We start from the raw sequence: 13,558 nt of genomic DNA, 5'->3' as shown, positions 1-13,558 counted from the left end.
CAATGAGTGATGGATGTTTCACTGCCAGGCACACCTGCAGGCGTGAGTGAGGTTCTGCTGTGGCATCAGTGGGAGACCTTGCTGTGGCCAGCGGTGGCCTTGTGGCAGTCAATGTGTTAATGGTTATAAGAGTAGTTACAGCAAGTGGAAGAATATTATGAACAGTTATTGTCAAAAGCACAAGAAAGCACTAATCAGATAAAATTGAGCAGAGCACAATTAAAATCAGAAATAAGATTTAACAATGAACAGTCTGGAGACAAAATTTATGCATCCCATAGTGAACAACTTGCCAAAATTCATGAAGAAATTAATAAGCAACCCACAGAATACACATCAGAATCCAATGAAACAGAAACTGTTGTTCAAAATGCTTCAGAAAATTTACAAACTTTGAAGAAAAGTGTTGGTAGGAAAGTCAAAAACCAAAGTTCTGGAGCAGAAACATTGATAGAAGACTTAATGCAGTATAAGTTCATACAGATAATGTTCAATATGAAGACAAAAATGTAGACAAAAATTTAACTGAACAAAAATGTTTTAGTATTTGAACCTAACCCTGCAGTTAGTGTTGAAAACAATTACGTGTTGGAATAGGTAGCAGAGAGGAACATTTAGATAATTCAGTTAATGATGTAGAGGACTGTTGTTGAGAGTGAAGTGGACAATTTGTATGAGGATACAGTAGACTATCTTAGTGTAGAGACAAATTGCTTTCATGCTGTGAAAGATGAATATTTACCAGAACTGTTAAAAGAAGATGAACATTCAATCTTAGTTATTGCAAACTGTTTGGAACACGTCAATTGTAAACATTTTGGAACTGTCACTTGCAAACATTTTGTATGGAAAGAAGAATCTGAATTTTTCAGAACTACGTCTGTTTCAGAAGGATTATTAAGATTCTGTAATTGATTACAGCTCAGTTGGTCACTAAAGTATCTGAATGAATTTTTAAGTTGGTTTAAAAGTAGTAGCATATAAGTTTGTAGTAATGCTGTGAATAATGTGGCTTTGTGCACAACATCCAATTTTGATACAAAATTTTGTAACTTTGACCCACATTTTTCAATGACTCATCTGAAATTATGCATAATTACTTTGAAAAAATACTGTGGCAGTGTTAATGAAGTAACCCATCTGCATGAAATTCAAGATTCTGAGAACAGATATTGTAGTTCTGAGTTAAAACTTGTTTGAAGGAGAGAGAGAGAGAGAGAGAGATAGAGAGAGAGAGAGAGAGAGAGAGAGAGAGAGAGAGAGAGAGCAATTATAATCTGTAAAAGCAGAGTTACGTGAGTTTGTCTTCAAAGCTCATGTAGTCTCTGTGTGAGGGCAAATTTAGAGGAAAGATTAACAGCAGAATAACAAAGTAAAGTACAGTAATTTGTAACAGTTAAGAGATGAAAGAAAACACATTGTAAACTAATGTGTAACAATGAAGCATAGTGACGCATGCAAATTTGTATTCATAAGTGAGAAAATTATTTTTTGCTTTACTTTGTTTGCTATACGGACTGTAATTTTTTTACTACGATTTGGTAATGTTAGGATTTATATTACAATATACAGTACAGTTAATAATTTTGCTAATGGTTATTTGAATGATTAAGTACCATGTTCTGACTGAACTGATTAATTACTTGGTATGATTTGGGTACAAGTAGTAGTGAACTTTCAGATATTTAATATTCTTCTGTCTTATTTACATTTAAAAAAAGATCAGCTATGCTGTGCAATTTTCAAACTAATTTATGTAGGAGGAAATATATAATATTTGTGGTTACCTTGAGGTAATTTGCAAAATTGTGTTCATTATTGGAAAGATTATTGTTAGACAGGGTGCTTAGTTTGGTTTCTACTGGTATGTTTCAGTAATAAAGCTAATGATTAATGGAAGAATAAAGGACTTATTAAATGTAGTATTGGAAGCAGAGATCTGAATGAAATTGTTTTCATGAATAATAACTATTTTCACTCATTCCATATGTAGTGTGAAGTTTATGTCAACCACTGCAGTAAAACACGTTTATTAAACATAATTTAATATAAATTAATCTAATATAAACCTAATTAAAAAGAAACTAGCATTATTTGCTCTTGTCCTGTTCTGTGTGAAGTGGGTGATGGTGAAAATATACTAATGCTTTACCTGAAAATGTTACCTGTAGTAAGGTAACAAGAAAGTAAATGTTATTATATTACTGTCATTTGAATAGAAATCAACTTTCAGATGTAGAAATATGCCTACCAACTTTTGTTTTTGTTGCACACCTCCTTCTTGGTGTTGAGATTCCCCCCCCCCCCCCCCCCCCCACCTTTAGTGTATGATACAGTATGACATCACAGAATAGAAGTAAGCAAGGTATGCCAGTTTTTTTATTTCCATTTCCATTGTCATTCATTCCAAGAAAATATCATACAGCTGTGCAGTTGAAATTTATTTTGACTAAATCTCCCATAAACCTCCCTTAAACTCATAGTGAGATATTGGCAATCTCACATAAAACCATAATCAAATGTTGGTCACCCTAGTGTAAGGTGAGAGTTTGCTGTTGTTGGTGATGTTATGAAGTGATTTTCAAGGTATTGAGAATATATTATGAGAGGATAGGATTAATACAAAGTGTTAGGACTTTAGGATGATGACAATCGTGGTGGTGGTGGTGGTGGTGGTGACGGTGGTGATTTATGTGAGTAATAATGACTCTTTTGGTGTATTGGGGACAAATATGATATTGGTTCAGGAAACAATTGATTAGGGACTCTGTGTCGTGTATGGTAGCAGGCGTCACTGTTGCTTGATATATGGGAAATATTATTCCAAAACAAAATATTACTTGTACTACAGAAAGAAAGCTGAATATTGATGAACTAAGTGGTTGTGTGTGTGAGTTGTGCTTCTGTGGGTATGTGAGTTTTTTACACTTCAGAAGAAGGCCTTGTGGCCAAAAGCTCAAATGTATAGCAATCTCTTTGTTGCGCCTGTCTGTAACTCAACGTTTCCTTTATACAGTGAGTAGCAATCTATCTTTCCCATAATACTGTGATAATTCCATGCTAGTCTTTCCATTGTTTAAGTATTGAAAAATACATTTATGCATTGTTAAATGTATGTAAATGTAATATGATTTGTATTGTTTTGTCTAGAACATGTGAATTTTATTTGGAAATACACATGGGAACCTCATTTGCAGATATACACTTTGTATGTTGTTATGTGCTTGGCATGCACAGGGTCTCAAGCTGCGGTAGCACTGTTTCTGTTTTCATTTTCTGTCCATCAGCTTCCACTCTCTATGAATCTATCAGTGTTGTTGCTTTCTGTTTGTACTCTCTCTCTCTCTCTCTCTCTCTCTCTCTCTCTCTCTCTCTCTCTAGTATTCGAAGAATAGTAATATCAGCTTAGCTCTCGTGAATCTTTTGTTACTCACTGGCAATATCAATAGTTTAAATATGTTGCTAGTATCATGTATTGTGAATCAATCTTCAGTACAGCCATAGAATGATTTGGTGATCTTAATATTATTTGTACAGTTATGACAAGTCCTGACGTTCTTATCCTTTTCTGTGCATGCATGCACATCTACATGTTCAATTTTACATCTTCTCAGTACCTTAAGTAGAGTTATGTGAATTTTTTTCAGCAATAGAGTTCCTTACAGTGCTGTAGGGCATGACCACAGCCGTCCTTTCTGCCAATCTGCATTTTGAGTTTGTATTAGTGGCAGTTGCCACTGGACGCTACTCAGCTATATTTTTTGAGTCCACCACTTTCATATTCTTACCTTCTTGCCATGTAACTGAGGCAATTCCTTATTTGCTCTCCTTTTGAAGATGAATAGTTTAGACTGAACTCCTCCAACAGCACCAGACTATCTATCTTCCCTTCCATCTACAAATTTTGTGGCACTGTGCTTCCCTTATTGCACTGTCTGATCAACACTCTTCTTCTGTGTTTTTATTGTGGAATGTCAATTTTGTTTTCTTCATACATATTTAGTGTTATAATTTTATGGTTACTCATACTTGATGAACTACTGTTTGTAAGAAAAAACGGAAATTGACAAAAACTGTGAAACAATATGTACATACCAAAGTAAAAAATACTTATGATGGTTGATGAAACCCACAGTTTTTACTATTCTAACTTTGTTTTTGCAAATTGAACTGTAACACTGTGTAATTTTTAATTTCTTGTTTATGTACAGATCTTTGCTGAAACCTTCAATTTGAACTCTCTTACTTTATTTTTAGGTGTGTCTAGATAGTAGGACTTTTCTTATGTGTAGGACGACATGTTTATCTTTTTAATGATTCTCAAAGAATATTTATTTGTAATTACTTATTTGTAATTATTATTTATGTGTAATTATTACTTTAAATTTGTCATCTAATTAAGGAAAAAAGTTTATTCAGAAATCTGTAAAGGCTATACTTCTTTCCACTGTTAGGATAAACCCAGCAGTTTTCTATTGCTTACGTATGACCGTCAGTGCCACACGAAACTAATGTAATGATGTTTTTGTAGCTAATGTTTCACTGATACAAGAGATATTGAAAGTACCAACTAAAAGTATGAGAAAAATAAACACACTGGAAGAAATTTTATGAACCACTATCCAGGACTTAGAAACGATGAAGTGAAACTGAGGCACTCATGCTAGACTGTTATAATGGACATTAAACAAAAGAAAAAATCGTCATAATACTAAAACAAGGACAAGAAAGTATGTAACATTTACAGAAAGTAATGACATACTTTGTACTTTTGTAAAAGAGAAACATACTTTTATATATGACCAAACACTTTTAAGAGACTGTGATGTGCAATGCATTGAAGGAGCTTATTAATTCAACTAACTTTGTTAAGGAGGTTGTGTTACATGATCATATACTTTGCCATGTTTGATTGCATTGAAATACACACTGAAAAGCCAAAGAACTGGCCTAATGTTGTGTAGGGCACCCGCAAGAACACAGTAGTGCCACAACATGATGTGGCATAGACTCGACTAATATCTGAAGTAGGGCTGGAGGGAACTGAAACCATGAATCCTGCAGGGCTGTCCATAAATCCCTAAAAGTATGAGGGAGTGGAGATCTCTTTTGAACAGCACATTGTGAGGCATCCCACCTATGCTCAATAACGTTCAAGTCTGCGGAGCTTGGTTGCCGGCGGAAGTGTTTAAACTCAGAAGAGTGTTCCTGGTGCCACTCTGTAGCAATTCTTGATGTGTGGGGTGTTGCATCATCCTGCTGGAATTGCCCAAGTACATGGGAATATACGATGGGCACGAATGAATGCAGGTCATCAGACAGGATGCTTACGTATGTGTCACCCATTGGAGTCATATCTAGACATATCAGGGGTTCCATATCACTCCAACTGCACACGCCCACACCATTACAGAGCCTCCACCAGCTTGAAAAGTTGTCTGTTGACATGCGGGGTCCATGGATTCTTGAGGTTGTCTCCATACCCATACACGTCTATCCACGCAATACAATTTGAAATGAGACTTGTCTGTCCAGGCAACATGTTTTCAGTCATCAACAGTCCAATGTCAGAGTAGACAGGCCCAAGTGGGGCCTAAAGCTTTGTCACAAGTACACAAGTGGGCCTTCAGCTCTGAAAGCCCATATCAATGATATTTCATTGAATGGTTTGTACAATGACACTTATTGATAACCCAGCATTGAAATCTGCAACAATTTGATGAAGGTTGCACTTCTGTCACATTGAACGATTCTCTTCAGTCATCATTGGTCCTGTTCTTGCATGATCTTTTTCCAGCTGCAGCGATATTGGAGATTTGATGTTTTACTAGATTCCTGATATTTATGGTAAACTCATGAAATGATCATATGGGAAAATCCCCACTTCATTGCTACCTTGGAGAGGCTGTGTGCCATTGCTCCTGCACCAACTATAACACCACATTCAGACTCACTTAAATCTTTACATCCTGCCATTGTAGCAGCAGTAACCAATCTAACAATTGAGCCATACACTTGTTGTCTTATACATGTCTTGCCAACTGTAGTGCCATATTCTGCCTGTTTACATATCTCTGTATTTAAATATGCATAGCTGTACCAGTTTCTTTGGTGCTTCAGCATATGTGTATAATAGATATATTGTACTAATTGGATTACCATTATAGTTGATAATCACAGTTTTGGTACAGAGAAAAATAAAATGCTATTTTGGAATTAAAGTTAAATACACTGAAGTTCTAAAGAAACTGGTATAGGCATGTGTATTCAAATACAGAGATATGTAAACAGGCTGAATATGGCACTGCAGTTGGCAATGCCTATATAAGACAACAAGTGTCTGGGTCAGTAGTTAGATTAGTTACTGCTGCTACAATGGCAGGTTATCAAGATTTAAGTGAGCTTGAATGTGGTGTTATAGTTAACGCAGGAGTGATGGGACACAGCATCTCCGAGGTAGCGATGAAGTGGGGATTTTCCCATATGACCATTTCATGAGTGTACCATGAATATCAGGAATCCAGTAAAACATCAAATCTTGATACATCAGCAGCCACAAAAAGATCCTGCAAGAATGGTACCAACAATTACTGAAGAGAATCGTTCAATGTGACAGAAGTGCAACTCTTCAGCAAATAGCTGCAGTTTTCAATGCTGGGCCATCAACAAGTGTCAATGTGCAAACCATTCAATGAAATATCATTGATATGCAATTCTGGAGCTGAAGGTCCACTTGTGTACCCTTGATGACTGCATGGTACAAAGCTTTATGCCTCGCCTGGGCCATCAACACTGACATTGGACTGTGGACGACTGGAAACATGTTGCCTGGTCAGTTGAGTCTCATTTCGAATTGTATCACGTGAATGGATGTGTACGGGTATGGAGACAACCTCATGAATCCATGGTCCTTGGATGTCAGCAGGGGACTTATTAAGCTGGTGGAGGCTCTGTAATGGTGTGGGCGTGTGCAGTTGGAGTGATATGGGACCGAAATGATAATTAAATGGACACCCTAGCTGCAAACAGGTGTTGATATACTTCGTTGGGGACATGTTGAAAATGTGTGCCCCGTCTGAGTATGAGGGGCAAACATCTAGTAGGCGCACTACGAATGTAGTGGTGTGGACATGTTGGGAATGTGTGTCTCACGGGGAGCATGCAAGGGATAAGTCCCTGCAGGCACACTATCGTCTGTGCCCTCGGTGGCTCAGATGGATAGAGCATCTGCCATGTAAGCAGGAGATCCCGGGTTTGAGTCCCGGTCAGGGCACACATTTTCAGCATGTCCCCAATGAAGTATATCAATGCCTGTTTGCAGCTAGGGTGTCCATTTAATTATTATTTCATTTCTAGCAAAGCTGTGTGGTCATCGACGGTAACTGTTCTTTCGGGAACAGATACTACCATCATATATAGTTGATATAGGACCCCTGATATTGTTTTGTTTGGTTTTAGGCCGCAAAAAACAACTGGGGTCATACACACCCAAGTCAAAACTAGAGAACACACAGATGAGGTAAAAACTATATGTCAGTCCCAATGGACAGAATAGGATACAGTTAAACAGGGCACGTGGAAAAAGGGCTAAAAAGAAACACCATGCAAAAAATGGAGGTCCAAAACTAAAAATTCAGTAGTCTTTGCCATATTGCTTCAGTGGATAAAAAGTAAAACATGGTCGACAGCCCGCACGTCATTCGCTAAAACGGCTGATAAATCAGATGGCAAACCCAAGCTGGAATGTAAAGTGGTAAAAAAAGGGCACTCCAGCAGGAAATGGCGAACAGTTAAAATCTGGGCGCAATGGTGGGGCAGTGCCACTGAGCAAATGACGATGGCTAAAAAGGCAGTGCCCAATAAGCAGCCGAGTTAAAATAATCTCCTCCCGACAAGAGGGCCGAGAGGAGGTTGCTCAAGGTGCTGGGTGAGGCTTAATAAGCCAAAGCTTATTCCCATGAAGGGATGCCAAAGGGACACCACCTCCTGGCAGACGGCAATGCAGAGATCATCAGAGGGAATAGAGGTACTCACGAGTTGAGGTACGAGGACTGCAGCCTTGGCAGCAGCACCAGCAGCCTAATTTCCTGGCAGACCGACATGACCAGGGACCCTCAGAAATATGACATTTGCTTCACCAAGAGTGAGCAAGTGACAGTTTTCCTGGACCCGCTGCACTAAAGTATGAGCAGTGTACAGTGTACAGAGACTTTGGAGGGTGCTGAGTGAATCTGAGCAGAGGATACAATTGGAAAGGCTGTGTCACTGGATGTACTCCGTGGCCTAAAACAAGGCGAAAAGCTCAGCTGTAAATACTGAGGAGTGTGCCGGAAGCCAATATCGAAAGACAAGGGTGCCAATGATGAAGGCACACCCGAACCCACAGTCAGTCTGAGAGCCATCAGTGTTCACAAAGGTAATATCACTAAGTTCCATGCGAAGGTTGTGAAACTGAAGGCGATAGACCGAGGCCAGAGTAGTGTCCTTAGGAAGTGAATGAAGGCCAAGGTTAACATGGGCTGCTTCATGAAGCCAAGGTGGTGAAGGGTTCACACCCACTGGAAAAGTTGCAAGTAGCATGAAGTTAAGCCGCCGTAGTAAGTGACAAAAGCAGACTCCAGGAGGTAACAGAGAAGAGGGAGGAGCTCCATACTGATGATCTAAGGAATTATCAAAGAAGGAGGCATAAGAGGGGTGGCCATGCATGGCAGACAAATAGCATGCATACCTGCTCAGGAGAAAGTCATGGTGGTAGGACAGTGGTAGGTCAGCAGCCTCAGCATACAGACTCTCAACCAGGCTGGTGTAAAAGGCACCTGTGGCCAAACGGATGTCATGATGATGGATAGTGTTGAGGCAGCATAAAAGGGATGGGCAGGCAGATGCATAAACAAAGCACCCATAGTCGAGTTTCAAATGGACAACGGACCAGTACAAATGGAGGAGTGTGGTTTGATCGGTACCCCAAGAAGTACCATTGAGGACACGTAGGACATTGAGAGACTGTCAGGTAAGAGGCATGGGAGGACCAAGAGAGTTTTCTTTTAACATGAGCCCCAGGAATTTTGTAGTCCTCAACGAACATAAGGGCAACAGGCCAAGATCTAGAGATGGTGGGAGAAACCATTTGTGCCGCCAGAAATTCATACAGTCGGTTTTGTCAGTGGAAGAGCGATGCTCCAGGAGTGAAGATGATCAAGACAGCGCTGAAGATGCTGCTCAGTGAGACAGGTCCGTGGAGAACTGCAATAGCTGGCAAAATCATCGACAAAAACGGAGCCCTGATGCCCAATGGGAGACAGGCCATTATAGGCTCAATGGCAATAGCAAAGAGGATGATGCTCAGGACAGAACCCTGAGGCACCCCAGTTTCCTGAATAAAGGTGTCTGACAAGGCAGAACCCACACGCACCTTGGAAACTCGGTCTTGTAAAAATGCCCAAAGAAAACAGGGCAGCCGCCCATGGCAGCCCCACGTGTAATGAGTATGGAGGATACCAGTTTTCCAGCAGGTGTCATAGGCTTTCTCCAAATCGAAAAACATGGCCTCTGGAATTTCCATAGAAAATCATTCATGACATGAGTGGCAAAGTAAGGAGATGATCAACTACAGAACGCCACACTCGAAATCCACACTGAGCATTCACGGGTGAATGGTGTGACTCAAGCCACCATACCAGCCGGGCATGAATCATACGTTCCACCACGCAGCTTGTAAGACGGATGGGACAGTAGCTATAAGGAAGGTTTTTGTCCTTACTGGGCTTAGGTCTGGGTATGATGGTGGCTTCATGCCAACGGCCAGGAAATGTGCCCTCAGCCCAGATGCAGTTGTATGTGTTAAGCAGAAAGTGCTTGCCCGCAAGAGAGAGGTGCTGCAACATCTGAATGTGGATAGCGTCATGCCCTGGGGCAGAGAACCGGGATGAACTGAGAGCATGATCTAGCTCCCTCATAGCATTGTAGTACTCATGATTGGGTGAAGAGAAGGGTATTGCCTCAGCCTCCTCCACTCGTTTCCAATGGATGAAGGCAGGGTGATAGTGGGAAGATCTCGAAACTTCACAAAATGGCGGCCCAGGGTGTTGGAGATAGCTTCGGGATCTATGATGACATTGTCAACGACTGTCAGGCCAGAAATGGGGGAATGGATCTTGGTTCCAGAGAGCCATCAGAGGTTGGCCCACATGACAGAAGAAGGTGTGGAACAGTTAAAAGAACTAGCTCTTTTGCTATCTCGAAGAACTCGACAACACTTTGCACACATCTGTTTATAATGAATACAGTTTTCCAGTGTAGGGTGGCAGTTAAAAATGTGGAGAGCACATCTCCGTGCGTGAACTGCGTTGCAGCATGCCTCAGTCCACCAAGGGACTGGTACACAACGTGGTAAAGAGAAAGTGCAAGGAATGGAAGGTTCTGCAGCAGTAGTGATAACGTTGGTGAGGTAGTCCACCTTGTCATCACAGCTGAGGAAATCCTGTTCTGCGAAGGTTGCCACGGAGGAGTAAAGCTGCCAGTCAGCCTTAGCAAGCTGCCATTTGGGCATGTGGATGGGTAGGAGTCAGCAGATGGAGAGCACATGGGAAATGGTTGCTTGAATAGGCATCAGAAAGAATGGACCACTCAAGACAATGGGCAGTCTGGGCAGTGCAAAAGGATAGGTCCAAATGGGAATAGGTGTGCAAGGAGTCAGAAAGGAAAGTGGGTTCTCCAGAGTTAAGGCAGAAGAGGTTGATTTGGTTAACAAGGTCAGCCAAGAGGGCACCCCTCTTTCAGGTCCTGAGAGTACCCCAAAGGGGATGATGTGCATTAAAGTCACTGAGTAGCAAAAATGGGGGAGGTAGCTGCCCAGTAAGCTGAAGGAAGTCTGCCCTGGTGACATTGAAGGACAGAGGTACATATGTGGTACAGAGGGAGAAAGTCAGGTGGGAAAGGAAAAGGCGAATGGCAACAGCTTGAAGACGGGTAGTCAGGGAGATGGGTTGACTATGAAGGTCATCCCATATGAGCAGCATAACGCCTCCATTAAATGGGATGCCAACCTCAGGGAGAAGGTCAAAACAAATTGGTAAGTAATGTGGAAGCTCAGAGCGGTCTTGAGGGCTCAATTTCGTTTCCTGAAGGCGGAGTACAAGGGGATGCTGCGATGCTAGAAGCAGCCATCAATCCTCTTTTGTGGGACCAAAGGCCACAAATGTTCCATTGGAGGACAGTCATGAGGAGGAAGAGATGTAGAGGTGTCAAACCGGTGGCCGCCGAGGGACAGCTGGTGAAGAGTCGCTATGGCACAGAAACAGGAAGATCCTGCTCCTGGGGTCCACAGAAGCATTGGCTTGCTTGTGCAGTCAGTCTGTGGAATCGAATGCTAAAAAACAGTGGGTGGTGCTTGCCGGCGAGACAGAGGCCGGCTGGGCTAAGTAACCACATGGCGACACCATCGAGCAGGATCTAAGAGGTGGTGAAGGAGAAGACTGTTTGTCTTTAGTGGACTTCTTTGAGCCCTTCTGGTTAGAGGAAGACTTGGGTGTTGTTTGGCTGGAGGGATGGAGGATATCTTCTTGGGAGTACTGCTTCTATCCTTTCCTGCCTGCCAGTTGTGCAGTGGGTAGCTCCGCACATTTAGGCGAGAGTTTGACCATTTGTTGCACAGCAGGACTGGAGGACAGCGAAGCTACCTTGACAATGGGTGACTTCACAACCTCAGAGCCAAATTTGAAGATGCATGTCTGCATGGCCATGTTCTTCATGGAATGAGGGGTAACAAGAACTGAACTATAGGTGCCATACGGGTGAACACAGGGTTTGTGACTAGCCAGTAACTTGCGGGTTTGTGACTAGCCAGTAACTTGCGAGCTACTGGGTAAGGCACGTTTTCCTGCACCCGAAACTCTTGGACAGCCTGCTCATCTACACTCATGCTCATGAATTATGGATAACTGCAGAATGTGGTGCCACACAATGTGGCACTACACAAAACTCGCGCTAATAGCATAGGCACATAGGGAACACACATGACACAGATCTGTAAGTCCACGGTATTGGTGATAAGATGAGAAAACCATTCCGAAACTCGTGCTAAAAATGTCACTGTTTCCTGTGTATGTACCCTGACATCAATATTGGATATGATCACCATACACACGTACACAGGCCACACAATGGGTTGGCATACTCTGGATCAAGTGGTCGAGCAGCTGCTGGGGTATAACCTCCCATTCTTGCACCAGTGCCTGTCGGATCTCCTAAAGCATTATAGGGGTTTGAAGACATGCAGTGATAAGTTGACCAAGAGCATCCCAGATGTGCTTGATGGCATTTAGATCTGGAGAACAGGCAGGCCACTCCATTCGCCTGATATCTTCTGTTTCAAGGTACTCCTCCACAATGGCAACTCAGTGAGGCCGCGCATTACCATCCATCAGGAGGAAGGTGGGACCCACTGCACCCCTGAAAAGGTGGACATACTGGTGCAAAATGACATCCCAATACACCTGACCTGTTACATTTCCTCTGTCAAAGACATGCAGGAGTGTTCATGCACCAATCATAATCCCACCCCACTACATCAAACTGCGACTTCCATAGAGGTCCGTTTCAAGGACGTTAAGGGGTTGGTATCTGGATCCTAATCACGCCAGATGAAAACACAGTGAGAATCACTGTTCAGACTCTGGACTCGTTCGTGAACATAACCTGGAACGACTGTTCCTATGACCATGTACTATGTTCTTGACAACAGGCTTTACAGGTTCTCCTGTGACCAGGGGCCAGTGGAATGCACCTTGCAGGTCTCCAGGCAAATAAACCATGTCTGTTCAGTCGTCTGTAGACTGTGTGTCTGGAGACAACTGTTCCAGTGGCTGAGATAAGGTCCCAAGCAAGGCTACCTGCAGTACTCCATGGCCATCTGTGGGCACTGATGGTGAGATATCACTCTTCTTGTGGACTTCCCATGCTGCAGTGCCTGGACATATTTCCTGTGTACTGGAATCATTGCTATAATCTTGAGATCACACTTTGTGGCACACGGAGGGCTCGTGCTACAACCTGCTGTGTTTGACCAGCCTCCGGTCGCCCTAGTATTCTACCCTTCATAATGTCATGAATATGTGTTCTTTGAGCCATTTTCAACACACAGTCACCATTAGCATGTCTGAAAACATCTGCACACTTACTCGCTGTACTGTATTCTGACATGCACCAACACACCTCTGCATATGTGGACTGCGGCCAGCGCCACCGTGTGACGACTGCAGGTCAAATGCACCGCATGGTCATACCCCGAGGTGATTTAAACCTGCAAACCACCACTAGGGTGTTGTTTCACCATGTATCAGCATTATCCTTAATTTATGAGCATGAGTGTAGATACACGGAACAATCCCAGGAGGAGGCAGCATGGCCACCATTGCAGTTGATACAGTGGGGAGAAGGAGGCGGACATTCACCCTCATGTGCATCCCTGCCACACGTTACACATGTGGCTGGGTGTCAACAAGACATTCTAGTGTGATTGAACTGATGACACTGGTAGCAGCACATCAGACTCAGAATG

The 13,558-nt window shown here is 42.3% G+C and overlaps 1 non-coding gene across 1 annotated transcript; it reads left to right on the top strand.

Moving 5' to 3' along the window:
• Positions 1-7,198: 7,198 nt before the first annotated feature.
• Trnat-ugu lies at positions 7,199-7,273 on the top strand. Its single transcript has one exon. It is a non-coding gene; the product is annotated as a tRNA-Thr (tRNA).
• Positions 7,274-13,558: the final 6,285 nt, after the last annotated feature.

Source organism: Schistocerca piceifrons, chromosome 4 (assembly GCF_021461385.2).
Source record: "Schistocerca piceifrons isolate TAMUIC-IGC-003096 chromosome 4, iqSchPice1.1, whole genome shotgun sequence".
In the NCBI taxonomy this organism is placed as follows: Eukaryota; Metazoa; Arthropoda; class Insecta; order Orthoptera; family Acrididae; genus Schistocerca; species Schistocerca piceifrons.
This window is presented reverse-complemented; position numbering and strand designations above follow the sequence as displayed.